This window comes from Oncorhynchus tshawytscha, linkage group LG21, assembly GCF_018296145.1.
Source record: "Oncorhynchus tshawytscha isolate Ot180627B linkage group LG21, Otsh_v2.0, whole genome shotgun sequence".
Classification (NCBI taxonomy): Eukaryota; Metazoa; Chordata; class Actinopteri; order Salmoniformes; family Salmonidae; genus Oncorhynchus; species Oncorhynchus tshawytscha.
The window spans coordinates 27,565,349-27,580,592 of record NC_056449.1 but is presented as its reverse complement, the minus strand read 5'-3'; the positions used below and the strand labels follow the sequence as shown (position 1 = coordinate 27,580,592).

The 15,244-nt window shown below is 46.3% G+C and overlaps 1 protein-coding gene across 1 annotated transcript in view; it reads right to left on the bottom strand.

Annotated features, from left to right (window-relative positions):
* The window catches only part of LOC112221178 (pro-neuregulin-2, membrane-bound isoform-like), a 53,641-nt gene that overhangs the window by 17,333 nt on the left and 21,064 nt on the right, over positions 1-15,244 (bottom strand). The gene's annotated exons all lie outside the window — the stretch shown is intronic.

Here is a 15,244-nt window from a genome sequence, read left to right as displayed (position 1 = left end):
ATGTAATTTTGTATGCAGATGACATTGTTCTCTAGTCAAGTAACAGCAGTTTGACACTGTTCTCTATTCAAGTAGCAGCAGTTTAACACTGTTCTCTATTCAAGTGGCAGCAGTTTGACACTGTTCTCTATTCAAGGGGCAGCAGTTTGACTCTGTTCTCTATTCAAGGGGCAGCAGTTTGACACTGTTCTCTATTCAAGTGGCAGCAGTTTGACTCTGTTCTCTATTCAAGGGGCAGCAGTTTGACACTGTTCTCTATTCAAGGGGCAGCAGTTTGACTCTGTTCTCTATTCAAGTAGCAGCAGTTTGACACTGTTCTCTAGTCAAGTAGCAGCAGTTTGACACTGTTCTCTATTCAAGGGGCAGCAGTTTGACACTGGTCTCTAGTCAAGGGGCAGCAGTTTGACACTGTTCTCTATTCAAGGGGCAGCAGTTTGACACTGTTCTCTATTCAAGTAGCAGCAGTTTGACTCTGTTCTCTATTCAAGGGGCAGCAGTTTGACACTGTTCTCTATTCAAGGGGCAGCAGTTTGACACTGTTCTCTATTCAAGTAACAGCAGTTTGACACTGTTCTCTATTCAAGGGGCAGCAGTTTGACTCTGTTCTCTATTCAAGGGGCAGCAGTTTGACTCTGTTCTCTATTCAAGGGGCAGCAGTTTGACACTGTTCTCTATTCAAGGGGCAGCAGTTTGACTCTGTTCTCTATTCAAGGGGCAGCAGTTTGACTCTGTTCTCTATTCAAGGGGCAGCAGTTTGACACTGTTCTCTATTCAAGGGGCAGCAGTTTGACTCTGTTCTCTATTCAAGGGGCAGCAGTTTGACTCTGTTCTCTATTCAAGAGGCAGCAGTTCGACTCTGTTCTCTATTCAAGGGGCAGCAGTTTGACACTGTTCTCTATTCAAGGGGCAGCAGTTTGACACTGTTCTCTATTCAAGGGGCAGCAGTTTGACACTGTTCTCTATTCAAGGGGCAGCAGTTTGACACTGTTCTCTATTCAAGGGGCAGCAGTTTGACACTGTTCTCTAGTCAAGGGGCAGCAGTTTGACTCTGTTCTCTATTCAAGGGGCAGCAGTTTGACTCTGTTCTCTATTCAAGGGGCAGCAGTTTGACTCTGTTCTCTATTCAAGGGGCAGCAGTTTGACTCTGTTCTCTATTCAAGGGGCAGCAGTTTGACTCTGTTCTCTATTCAAGGGGCAGCAGTTTGACTCTGTTCTCTATTCAAGGGGCAGCAGTTTGACACTGTTCTCTAGTCAAGTGGCAGCAGTTTGACTCTGTTCTCTATTCAAGGGGCAGCAGTTTGACTCTGTTCTCTAGTCAAGGGGCAGCAGTTTGACTCTGTTCTCTATTCAAGGGGCAGCAGTTTGACTCTGTTCTCTATTCAAGGGGCAGCAGTTTGACTCTGTTCTCTAGTCAAGGGGCAGCAGTTTGACTCTGTTCTCTATTCAAGGGGCAGCAGTTTGACACTGTTCTCTAGTCAAGGGGCAGCAGTTTGACTCTGTTCTCTATTCAAGGGGCAGCAGTTTGACTTTTGAAAAAGCTCAAACAGCTTTCAACATCATTCAACAGAATCTGTACAATTTGAAGCTTGTTCTGAATTCCTCTAAAACAAAATGCATGGTATTTTCCAATACTAAACACTCTGAAACCCATGTAATTACTACCCTGGAAGGACATTGAGAAGTTGAGCTTCACCATCCATCAGAGAAACTTGCCAGGAAAATCAAGCTGCGTATTGTTTTTAATACCAGCACAACGCTTTTGCTACCAGAAAAGAGTTGATTCGTTTCCTGATTTGTGTTGAACTATGTTGATTCTATTTATCTGCAAGTCTCAAGCTCTACAGTACACTTAAGGCTCTTGACTCTGTGTATCATGCAGCCCTTCCTTTTGTCACCAATCAGAGACGTCTAACTCAACATTGTGATCTCTATAGTGCTATCAGGTGGACATCACTAGCAACATGCAGGCTCAAACACTGGTATGTTCTTATTTATAAGGCCATTTTATGAAAAGTGGAATTTTATTTATCCTCTCTTCTAGCTCAAAATGAAAACGCATACAGTATAAGCTCAGATCTCAATCTTGTTTTATGGTCGAAAATTTGAACCGAGCATGGGAAAAGATCATTTCATTACTCAGCCCTTAGGTCTTGGAATTCCCTCAAGTCAACCTAAACCTTGAGGAGTTCAAAGGACAAATAGAGATGTAGTTGTTTCTAGTTGTAACCTGGTGTCACTCATTTGAATTGCCTTATGTAAGGAAGCATGTTGTTTTACTTCACACACAAATCAAATTTGATTTGTCACATGCGCCAAATACAACAGGTATTACCGTGAAATGCTTACTTACAAGCCCTTAAACAACATTGCAGTTTTAAGAAAAATAAGAGTTCAGAAAATATTTACTAAATAAACTAAAGTAAAAAAATAAAACAGAAACAATAAAATAACAACAATAACGAGGCTATATCAGGGGGTACCGGTACCGAGTCAATGAGCAGGGGTACAGGTTAGTCAAGGTAATTGAGGTGATATGTAGATGTAGATAGGGGTAAAGTGATTATGCATAGATAATAAACCAGCAAGTAACAGCAGCGTAAAAAGGAGGGGGGTCAATGCAAATAGTTTGGAGGCCGAACAGTTGCCATACCAGCTCTCGATGGTGCAGCTGTAGAACGTTTTGAAGACCTGAGGACCCATGCCAAATCTTTTCAGTCTCCTGAGAAGGAATAGGCGTTGTTGTGCCCTCTTCGCGACTGTCTTGGTGTGTTTGGACCATGATAGTTTGTTGGTGATGTGGACACCAAGGAACTTGAAGCTCTCAACCTGTCCACTACATCCCTGTCGATGAGAATGGGGGTGTGCTCGGCCCTCCTTTTCCTGTAGTCCACAATCATCTCCTTTGACTTGATTACGTTGAGGGAGAGGTTGTTGTTGTCCTAGCATCACACTGCCAGGTCTCCGACCGTCTCCCTATAGACTGTCTCATCGTCGTCTGTGATCAGGCCTACCACCGTTATGTTGTCTGCAAACCTAATGATGGTGTGGGAGTCATGCTTGGCCATGCAGTCATGGGTGAACAGGGAGTACAGGAGGGGACTAAGCATGCACCCCTGAGGCGCCCCCGTGTTGAGGATCAGCGTGGCAGATGTGATGTTGCCTACCCTAACCACCTGGGTGGCAGCCCATAAGGAAGTCCACGATCCAGTTGCAGAGGGAGGTGTTTAGTCCTAGGGTTCTTAGCTTAGTGATGAGCTTTGAGGGCACTATGGTGTTCAATTCTGAGCTGTAGTCAATTAATTGTATTCTCACGTAGGTGTTCCTTTTGTCCAGGTAGGAAAGGGCAGTGTGGAGTGCAATAGAGATTGCATCATCTACCAGGTACCTCCCCAAAGCCTTAAACACGGGCACCCTCATAGATATCATCCTAACCAACTTGCCCTCTAAATACACCTCTGCTGTCTTCAACCAAGATCTCAGCAATCACTGCCTCATTGCCTGCATCCGTAATGGGTCAGCGGTCAAACGACCTCCACTCATCACTGTCAAACGCTCCCTGAAACACTTCAGCGAGCAGGCCTTTCTAATCGACCTGGCAGGGGTATCCTGGAAGGATATTGATCTCATCCCGTCAGTAGAGGATGCCTGGGTATTTTTTTTAAATGCCTTCCTAACCATCTTAAATAAGCATAACCCATTCAAGAAATGTAGGACCAGGAACAGATATAGCCCTTGGTTCTCCCCAGACCTGACTGCCCTTAACCAACACAAAAACATCCTATGGCGTTCTGCATTAGCATCGAACAGCCCCCGTGATATGCAGCTGTTCAGGGAAGCTAGAAACCATTATACACAGGCAGTTAGAAAAGCCAAGGCTAGCTTTTTCAAGCAGAAATTTGCTTCCTGCAACACTAACTCAAAACAGTTCTGGGACACTGTAAAGTCCATGGAGAATAAGAACACCTCCTCCCAGCTGCCCACAGCACTGAAGATAGGAAACACTGTCACCACTGATAAATCCACCATAATTGAGAATTTCAATAAGAATTTTTCTACGGCTGGCCATGCTTTCCACCTGGTTACTCCTACCCCGGTCAACAGCACTGCACCCCCCACAGCAACTTGATAAGAAACATTACTGTGCAGCCGTATTCATTGATCTGTCCAAGGCTTTCGACTCTGTCAATCACCACATCCTCATCGGCAGACACGACAGCCTTGGTTTCTCAAATGATTGCCTCGCCTGGTTCACCAACTACTTCTCTGATAGAGTTCAATGTGTCAAATCGGAGGGTCTGCTGTCCGGACCTCTGGCAGTCTCTATGGGGGTGCCATAGGGTTAAATTCTTGGACCGACTCTCTTCTCTGTATACATCAATGATGTCGCTCTTGCTGCTGGTGAGTCTCTGATCCACCTCTACGCAGACGACACCATTCTGTATACTTCTGGCCCTTCTTTGGACACTGTGTTAACAACCCTCCAGGCAAGCTTCAATGCCATACAACTCTCCTTCCGTGGCCTCCAATTGCTCTTAAATACAAGTAAAACTAAATGCATGCTCTTCAACCGATTGCTATCTGCACCTGCCCGCCTGTCCAACATCACTACTCTGGACGGCTCTGACTTAGAATACGTGGACAACTACAAATACCTAGGTGTCTGGTTAGACTGTAAACTCTCCTTCCAGACCCATATCAAACATCTCCAATCCAAAGTTAAATCTAGAATTGGCTTCCTATTTCGCAACAAAGCATCCTTCACTCATGCTGCCAAACATACCCTTGTAAAACTGACCATCCTACCAATCCTCGACTTCGGCGATGTAATTTACAAAATAGTCTCCAATACCCTACTCAACAAATTGGATGCAGTCTATCACAGTGCAATCCGTTTTGTCACTAAATCCCCATATACTACCCACCATTGCGACCTGTACGCTCTCGTTGTCTGGCCCTCGCTTCATACTCGTCACCAAACCCACTGGCTCCATGTCATATACAAGACCCTGCTAGGTAAAGTCCCCCCTTATCTCAGCTCGCTGGTCACCACAGCATCACCCACCTGTAGCACGCGCTCCAGCAGGTATATCTCTCTGGTCACCCCCAAAACCAATTCTTTCTTTGGCTGCCTCTCCTTCCAGTTCTCTGCTGCCAATGACTGGAACGAACTACAAAAATCTCTTAAACTGGAAACACTTATCTCCCTCACTAACTTTAAGCATCAACTGTCAGAGCAGCTCACAGATTACTGCACCTGTACATAGCCCACCTATAATTTAGCCCAAACAACTACCTCTTTCCCTACTGAATTTATTTTATTTATTTATTTTGCTCCTTTGCACCCCATTATTTTTATTTCTACTTTGCACATACTTCCACTGCAAATCTACCATTCCAGTGTTTTACTTGCTATATTGTGTTTGCGTGGCCACCATGGCCTTTTTTTGCCTTTACATCCCTTATCTCACCTCATTTTCGTATATAGACTTGTTTATACTGTATTATTGACTGTATGTTTGTTTTACTCCATGTGTAACTCTGTGTCGTTGTATGTGTCGAAATGCTTTGCTTTATCTTGGCCAGGTCGCAATTGTAAATGAGAACTTGTTCTCAACTTGCCTACCTGGTTAAATAAAGGTGAAATAAAAAATAAATAAATAAATAAAATCTGTGGATCTGTTGGGGTGGTATGAGAATTGGAGTGGGTCTAGGGTTTCTGGGATGATGTTGTTGATGTGAGCCATGATCAGCCATTCACACTTCATGGCTACAGATGTGAGCGCCACGGGGCAGTAGTCATTTAGGCAGGTTACCTTGGTGTTCTTGGGCACAGGGACTATGTTGGTCTTTTGAAACATGTAGGTTTTACACACTCCGTCAGGTACAGGTTGAGAATGTCAGTGAAGACACTTGCAAGTTGATCAGCGCATGCTCTGAGTACACGTCCTGGTAATCTGCCTGGCTCTGCGGCCTTGTTAATGTTAACCTGTTTAAAGGTCTTACTCACATCAGCTACGGAGAGCGTCGTCCGGAACAGCTACTGCACTCATGCATGCTTCAGTGTTGCTTGCCTCGAAGCGCGCATAGAAATAATTTTGCTCATCTGGTGGGCTCATGTCACTGGGCAGTTTGCGGCTGGGCTTCCCTTTGTAGTCTGATATAGTTCAGGCCCTGCCACATCCGACAAACGTCGGAGACGATGTAGTAGGATTAAATCTCAGTCCTGTATTGACCCTTTTTTGTTTGATGGTTTGTTTCTTCCGAAGAGGAGAGGCGAGAAGGATCAGAGGACCAATATGCGGCGTGGTATGTGTTCATAGTGAATTTTAATAAAGACAACACTGAACACTATACCAAAGAGTAACAAAAAAAACAATAAACCAAATACAACCGTGAAGCTACAAATGATACCTGTGCTGACACAAGCCACTAACATAGACAATCACCCACAAACAAACAGTGCAACCCAGGCTACCTAAGTATGATTCTCAATCAGAGACAACTAATGACACCTGCCTCTGATTGAGAACCATACTAGGCCGAAACATAGAAATCCCCAAATCATAGAAAATCAAACATAGACTGCCCACCCAACTCACGCCCTGACCATACTAACTAAATACAAAACAAAGGAAATAAAGGTCAGAACGTGACAGTACCCCCCCAAAGGTGCGGACTCCGGCCGCAAAACCTTGACCTATAGGGGAGGGTCTGGGTTGGCGTTAGTCTGCGGTGGCGGCTCTGGAGCGGGACGCGGACCCCACTTCACCATTGTCTTAGTCCGCCTTATTGTCCGCCTCCGTGGCTTTCTCACCATGGCCACCCTTCTCAATGACCCCACTGGACAGAGGGGCAGCTCGGGACAGAGGGGCAGCTGCTCGGGACAGAGGTGGGGCAGCTCGGGACAGAGGTGGGGCAGCTGCTCGGGACAGAGGTGGGGCAGCTGCTCGGGACAGAGGTGGGGCAGCTGCTCGGGACAGAGGGGCAGCTGCTCGGGACAGAGGGGCAGCTGCTCGGGACAGAGGGGCAGCTCTGGGCAGAGGGGCAGCTGCTCTGGGCAGAGGGGCTCCGGCAGTGGCGCCGGACAGGCGGGAGGCTCCGGCAGCGGCGCCGGACAGGCGGGAGGCTCCGGCAGCGGCGCCGGACAGGCGGGAGGCTCCGGCAGCGGCGCCGGACAGGCGGGAGGCTCCGGCAGCGGCGCCGGACAGGCGGGAGACTCCGGCAGCAGCGCCAGACAGGCGGGAGACTCCGGCAGCAGCGCCAGACAGGCGGGACCACCTGCAGGGAGGAGACAGAGAGACAGCCTGGTGCGTGGGGCTGCCACAGGAACCACCAGGCTGGGGAGACCTTCAGGAGGCTTGGTGTTAGGAGGAGGCACCTGAAGGACCGGGCTGTGGGGGAACACTGGAGCTCTGGTGCGCAACGTTGGCACCACTTCCCCAGGCTGGACAACTACTCTAGCCCGGACCCTCCAGAGTGCAGGCACAGGTTGAACCGGGCTGTGGATAAGCACGGGAGATCTAGTGCTCACTACACGCACCTCTCCCTTAGGCTCCATTCCCACATTTGCCCGGCACGAGCGGAGCGCAGACAGAGGACGCACTGCACCCTCCCAGCGCCCCGGAGACACAGCACGCAGAGCCGGCGCAGGATACCCTGGACCAAAACTGCGTACCGGCGACCAGACCCGCTGAGCAGGCACCATACGCCCTGGCTCGATGCCCACACTCGCATGGCACTTTCGGGGGGCTGCCCTATAGCGCACCGGTCTATGGGCACGTACTGGCGACACCGTGCGCTTAACCGCATAACACGGTGCCTGACCAGTAATGCGCTGCTTATAATAAGCACGAGGAGTGAGCTCAGGTCTGCTACCTGGCTTAGTACCACACCTCGTCTGCCCCCCCCCAAAAAATTTTTTGGGGGCTGCCTCTCGTACCTGTCACACTGCCGTGCTGCCTCCTCATATCGCCGCCGCTCAGCTTTCGCTGCCTCCAGCTCTGCTTTGGGGCGGCGATATTCCCCAGCCTGTGCCCAGGGTCCCTCTCCGTTCAATATCTCCTCCCATGTCCAGGAGTCCTGTGATGCTGGCCGCTGTTGTTGCTGCTGCTGCTGTCGTCGCCGTCCTTTACCACGCCACTTGGTCCTTGGTAGGTGGGTGATTCTGTCACGGATTTCCTCCTCTTCTTCCGAAGAGGAGAGGCGAGAAGGATCAGAGGACCAATATGCGGCGTGGTATGTGTTCATAGTGAATTTTAATAAAGAGAACACTGAACACTATACAAAAGAGTAACAAAAAAACAATAAACCAAATACAACCGTGAAGCTACAAATGACACCTGTGCTGACACAAGCCACTAACATAGACAATCACCCACAAACAACCAGTGCAACCCAGGCTACCTAAGTATGATTCTCAATCAGAGACAACTAATGACACCTGCCTCTGATTGAGAACCATACTAGGCCGAAACATAGAAATCCCCAAATCATAGAAAATCAAACATAGACTGCCCACCCAACTCACGCCCTGACCATACTAAATAAATACAAAACAAAGGAAATAAAGGTCAGAACGTGACACTTATTGATGAAGCTGGTGACTTATATGGTATAATCCTCAATGCCATCGGATGAATTCCAGAACATATTCCAGTCTGTACTAGCAAAACAGCCCTGTAGCGTAGCATCTGCGTCATCTGACTATTTCCGTATTGAGCGAGTCACTGTTACTTCCTGCTTTAGTTTGTGCTTATAATCAGGAATCAGGAGGATAGAATTATGGTCAGATTTGCCAAATGGAGGGCGAGGGAGAGCTTTGTATGCATATCTGTGTGTGGAGTAAAGGTGGTCTGGTAGAAATGAGGTAAAACAGATTTAAGTTTCCCTGCATTAAAGTCCACGGCCACTAGGAGCTCTGCCTCTGGATGAGCATTTAGTTGTTTGCTTATGGCCTTATGCAGCTCGTTGAGTACGGTCTTAGTGCCAGCATCGGTTTGTGGTGGTAAATAGACAGCTATGAAAAATATAGATGGTAAATAGTGTGGTCTACAGCTTATCGTGAGATACTCTACCTCAGGCGAGCAAAATCTTGAGACTTGCTTAATGTTAGATTCTGCGCACCAGCTGTTATTGACAAATAGCCACTCCTTGTCTTATCGGAGGTAGCTGTTCTTGCCGATGCCACACACATGCCTGCACACACACACACATCCACTGTTTGTTTGCTGTTGTAATTGTGCTGTTGCCAGTGTCTTCTGTCTGTGTTGTCCATTTGGTTTTACAGAGTTTCATTTTTTAACATTTTAATCCCAGTCTCCGTCCCACAGGAGGTCTTTTGCCTCTTGCAGGCCATCATTGTAAATAAGAATTTGTTAATTGACTTGCCTGGTTAAATTAAGGTACAAAATATTTTTGGGTCATGGCTCTTTGTAGTACTGTGTATTTCCCAGCATCTGTTCTGGACTTGGGGACTGTGAAGAGACCCCTGGTGGCATGTGTCATGGGGTATGTGAGCTGTGTGTTAGCTGTTTGAACAGACAGTTTGATGCTTTCAACATGTCAATAAATCTCACAAAAACAAGTAGTGATGCAGTCAATCTCTGTTCCGGGCCATTTGCCTATGTACTTCTTTGTGGCACTTGACCATATAACCATATATCAGTGGTCCAGGTGTGATAAAACTTGGGCCTGTAGGGCTTGTTTTGCTGATTGTGATGTCAAGAAAGCAGAGCAGCGCTTCATCACGGAGAAACCTCTCCCCAATCTTAGCTAACGTTGCATCAATATGTTTGACCATGTCAGTTTACTATCTAAGGCAGGAATCTCCAACCCTGTTCCTGGAGAGCTACAGTCCTGCAGGTATTCACTCCAACCCTAATCAGGCGCACCTTAATTCCAATAATTAGCTGGTTGATAAGATGATTCTGGATTCAATCTTACAATTGTGTTTGGAGTGAAAACCAACAGGAGTGTAGCTCTCCAGGAACAGGGTTGGAGAGCCCTGATCTAGAATTACACCATGCAGTTTAGTCACCTGAACTTGCTTAATTTACACATTATTCATTAGGGTTTACCAAATTATTATTCCCAAACACAATGCTTTTAGTTTTTGATATATTGTAGACTTGATTATTACTTGCCACCCATTCTAAAACGGACTGCAGCTCTATTTTAAGTGTGCAGTGATTTAAATTGCTGAGGTAGATGATGTGCATAATGTTGAGTCATCAGGGTACATAGACACACAGGCTTTACTCAATGCTAATGGTTGGTCATTAGTAGAAATAGAACAAATGAAGGGCTCAAACAGCTACCTTGAGGTATGCCAAACTCTACCTGGTTTATGTTAGAAGGGCTTCCATTAAAGAACAACCTCCGTGTTCTGTTAGATAGATAACTCTCCAACCACAATATGGCAGAGGATGTAAAGCCATAACACATACATTTCAGCAGCAGACAATGATTGATAACATCAAAAAATGCTTTTGATGTCTAACAAAACAACTCCCACAATTTTCTTATTATCAACTTCTTTCAGCCAATCATCAGTCATTTGTGTCAGAGCCGAGAGATAGAGGGAAAAGTAAGAAGGCCTCAGGACTATTTCCCATTATGAACCATTTCAACATACATCTGTGTGTGTGTGTGTGTGTGTGTGTGTGTGTGTGTGTGTGTGTGCGCGTGTGTGCGTGCGTGTGCATGTGGAGAGAGAATGATTGCTATGGTAATTGAGCTTAATTTATTACCCGAAAGCCCCCCAGGTGAACCCTGACTCCAGTTGGCCTTGTGAGCTGGGCACTTGACCTTTTACTAATTGATTCTCTGTCCAAACCACCTCCGTTACAGAGTAAATCAATATTACTGTATGTGACATCATACTCCAACACTGGACTGAATCCTGGAAAGTCAGTGTTTTCACATTTCTTTGTCTCATAAAAAAGATAGGGCCAAATTCTGAGGAGTTAAAGCCATTCTAGATAGCCTCTGCGGTAGAGCTTTGATATGGAGCTCTTTGTTTTCCAACCTCACTCTGCCATAAACTGGCACAGTGTGAATCTCTGGAGACCCTCGCTCTCTTCCCCTTAAAAAATATAACAGCCTGCAACACTGACATGAACCAGAGCAGAGGAGCACAAAGGAAATCCAAACAAAATCAGCAACATAGTGCTTATATAGCTGCACACACACAGGCATACACACACACACACACACACACACACACACACACACACGCACGCACGCACCTACTCACTCACTCACTCACACACTCACTCACACACACACACACACACACACACACACACACACACACACACACACACACACACACACACACACACACACACACACACACACACACACACACACACACACACACACACACACACACACACACACACACACACACACACACACACACACACACACACACACACGCACAGGCATGCACACACAGGCAGGGATACACATGCATGCACACACACAGCCACACACACATGCACAAGCACAAAGACACGCACACATACGCACACACAGCCCATTGATAGGTCAAGGTTGGATAATTGTGAAAAAAATCAAGAGCGAACCCTGCTGTTATAGTGCCCTCCTAATTGCATCACCATCTTGCCTGCACATCTCTCTCCATAATGATCCACTCTCTATACAACCCTCTTCACAATGATCCCCTCTCTCTCTATACAACCCTCTCCAGAATGATCCCCTCTCTATACAACCCTCTCCATAATGATCCACTCTCTATACAACCCTCTTCACAATGATCCCCTCTCTCTCTATACAACCCTCTCCAGAATGATCCACTCTCTATACAACCCTCTTCACAATGATCCCCTCTCTCTCTATACAACCCTCTTCACAATGATCCCCTCTCTCTCTATACAACCCTCTCCAGAATGATCCACTCTCTCTCTGTACTATCCTCTCCTCAATGATCCCCTCACTCTCTATTCTACCCTCTCCATAATGATCCCCTCTCTCTCTATACTACCCTCTCCATAATGATCCCCTCTCTGTACAACCCTCTCCAGAATGAACCCCTCACGATACTACCCTCTTCATAATGATCCCCTCTCTATACTACTCTCTCCATAATGATAATCTCTCTCTCTGTACTAACCTCTCCTCAATGATCCCCTCACTCTCTATACTACCCTCTCCATAATGATCCCCTCTCTCTCTATACTACCCTCTCCATAATGATCCCCTCTCTCTCTATACTACCCTCTCCATAATCATCCTTTCTCTCTCTATACTAACCTCTCCATAATGATCCTGTCTCTATACTACCCTCTACATAATGATCCCTTCTCTCTCAATAATACCATCTCCATAATGATCCACTCTCTATATATTACCCTCTCCATAGCGATCATATCGCTCCATACTACCTTATCCATAATGATCACCTCTCTCTCTCTATAATACCCTCTCTGTAATGATCCCCTCTTTCAATAATACCCTCTCCATAATGATCCACTCTCTATATATTACCCTCTCCATAACGATCATCTCGCTCCATACTACCTTATCCATAATGATCACCTCTCTCTCTATACTACCCTCTCCAAAATGATCCTTTCTTTCAATACTACCCTCTGCATAATGATCCCCTTTCTATCTATACTAACCTCTCCATATTGATCCTCTCGCTCTACACCACCTTCTCCATAATGATCCCCTCTCCTTCGATACTACCCTCTCCGTAATGATCCCCTCTCTCCATACTACCCTCTCCAAAATTATCCTTTCTTTCTATACTACCCTCTCCTTAATGATCCCCTCTTTCAATACTACCCTCTCCGTAATGATCCCCTCATTCAATACTACCCTCTCCATAATGATAATCTCTGTATAGCACCCTCTCCTTTATGATCCCCCTTCCTCAGTACTACCCTCTCCATAATGATCCTCTTTCTCTAACCTACCCTCTCCATAATATCACCCTCTCTCTCAATTCTAACCAGCATCCTCTCGGACACCCTAGACCCACTCCAATTCGTATACTGCCCCAACAGATCCACCAATGACGCAATCTCAATAGCACTCCGCACTGACCTTTCTCACCTGGACAAAAGGAACACCTATGTGAGAATGCTGTTCATTGACTACAGCTCAGCGTTCAACACCATAGTGCCCATGAAGCTCATCACTAAGCTAAGGACTCTGGGACTAAACACCTTCCTCTGCAACTGGATCCTGGCCTTCCTGACGGGCCGCCCCCAGATGGTAAGAGTAGGCAACAACACGTCTGCCACGCTGATTCTTAATACTGGGGCCCCTCAGGGGTGTGTACTTAGCCCCCTCCTGTATTCCCTGTTCACCCACGACTGTGTGGACAAACACAACTCCAACACCATCATTAAGTTGGCTGACGACACAACAGTGGTAGGCCTGATCACCTACAACGATGAGATGGCCTTTAAGGAGGTCAGAGAACTGGCAGTGCGGTGCCAAGACAACAACCTTTCCCTCAATGTGAGCAAGACTAAGGAGCTGATTGTGACCTAGAGGAAAAGGCGGGGTATGTGAATTGGAGTGGGTCTGAACAGGCCCTCATTAACGTCAACAGGGCTGTAGTGGAGTGGGTCGAGAGTTTCAAGTTCTTTGGTGTCCACATCACCACCTAACTATCATGGTCCAAACATTAGGTTCTACAGCTGCACTTTCGAGAGCATCACCGGTTGCATCACCGCCTGGTATGGCAACTGCTCGACATCTGACCATAAGGAGCTACAGAGGGTAGTACGAACAGCCCAGTACATCACTGGGGCCAAGCTTCCTGCCATCCAGGACCTATATCAAATCAAATCAAATTTCTTTATATAGCCCTTCATACATCAGCTGATATCTCAAAGTGCTGTACAGAAACCCAGCCTAAAACCCCAAACAGCAAGCAATGCAGGTGTAGAAGCACGGTAGCTAGGAAAAACTCCCTAAAAAGGCCAAAACCTAGGAAGAAACCTAGAGAGGAACCAGGCTATGTGGGGTGGCCAGTCCTCTTCTGGCTGTGCCAGGTGGAGATTATAACAGAACATGGCCAAGCAAGATGTTCAAATGTTCATAAATGACCAGCATGGTCGTATAATAATAAGGACTATATAATAGGCGGTGTCAGAGGAAAGCCCATAAAATTGTCAGAGACTCCAGTCACCCAAGTTATAGACTGTTTTCTCTGCTACCACATGAAAAGCGGTACCGGAGTGCCAAGTCTAGGACCAAGAGGCTCCTCAACAGCTTCTAACCCCGAGCCATAAGACTGCTGAACAATGAATAAAATGGCCACGAACTATTTACATTGACCCCTCCCCCATCCCTTTTGTACACTGCTGCTACTCGCTGTTTATTATCTATGCATAGTCACTTCACCCCTACCTACATGTACAAATTACCTCAACTAACCTGTAGTGCTTTGAAAGGCACACTGACTCGGTACCGGTGCCCCCTGTATTTAACCTCATTATTGTTATTGTTATTTTGTTACTTTTTCATTATTACTTTTTATTTTAGACTCCTTGGTAAATATTTTCTTAACTCTTCTAGAACTGCACTGTTGGTTAAGGGCTTGTTAGTCAGCATTTCACGGTAAGGTCTATACTGTTGGTTAAGGGCTTGTTAGTCAGCATTTCACGGTAAGGTCTATACTGTTGGTTAAGGGCTTGTTAGTCAGCATTTCACGGTAAGGTCTACACTGTTGGTTAAGGGCTTGTTAGTCAGCATTTCACGGTAAAGTCTACACTTGTATTTGGCGCTTGTGACAAATAAAGTTTGATTTGATTTGATAATGATCCCCTCTCTATACTAACCTCTCCATAATCATCCCCTCTCTATACTAACCTCTCCATAATCATCCCCTCTCTATACTACCTCTCCTTAAACTGAACATCTATCTCCTCTCCCCTTCTCTCTGACAATGAATCAAAGACATCTGGGCAATATTACATACACACACTGTACACGTACACACCTGGCACTGACACCATACATAATACACACACCACAGACAGACACTGAGCAAGCCACAACAAGTTTAACACCTCTAGCATATTACAAATGCATCTTGATTTTCCAGACCTGTGTGTATGTGTGTTTGTATGTGCGTGTTTGTGTGTGTGTGATGCTGAACTTTCTGAGCCAAGCCTTCTGTATCACTGAGTGATCTGAGGATTCCGCTGTTAGAACACTGGGGCAGTGCCCAGCCTGAATAGAACACAGTTGGACCAATCGC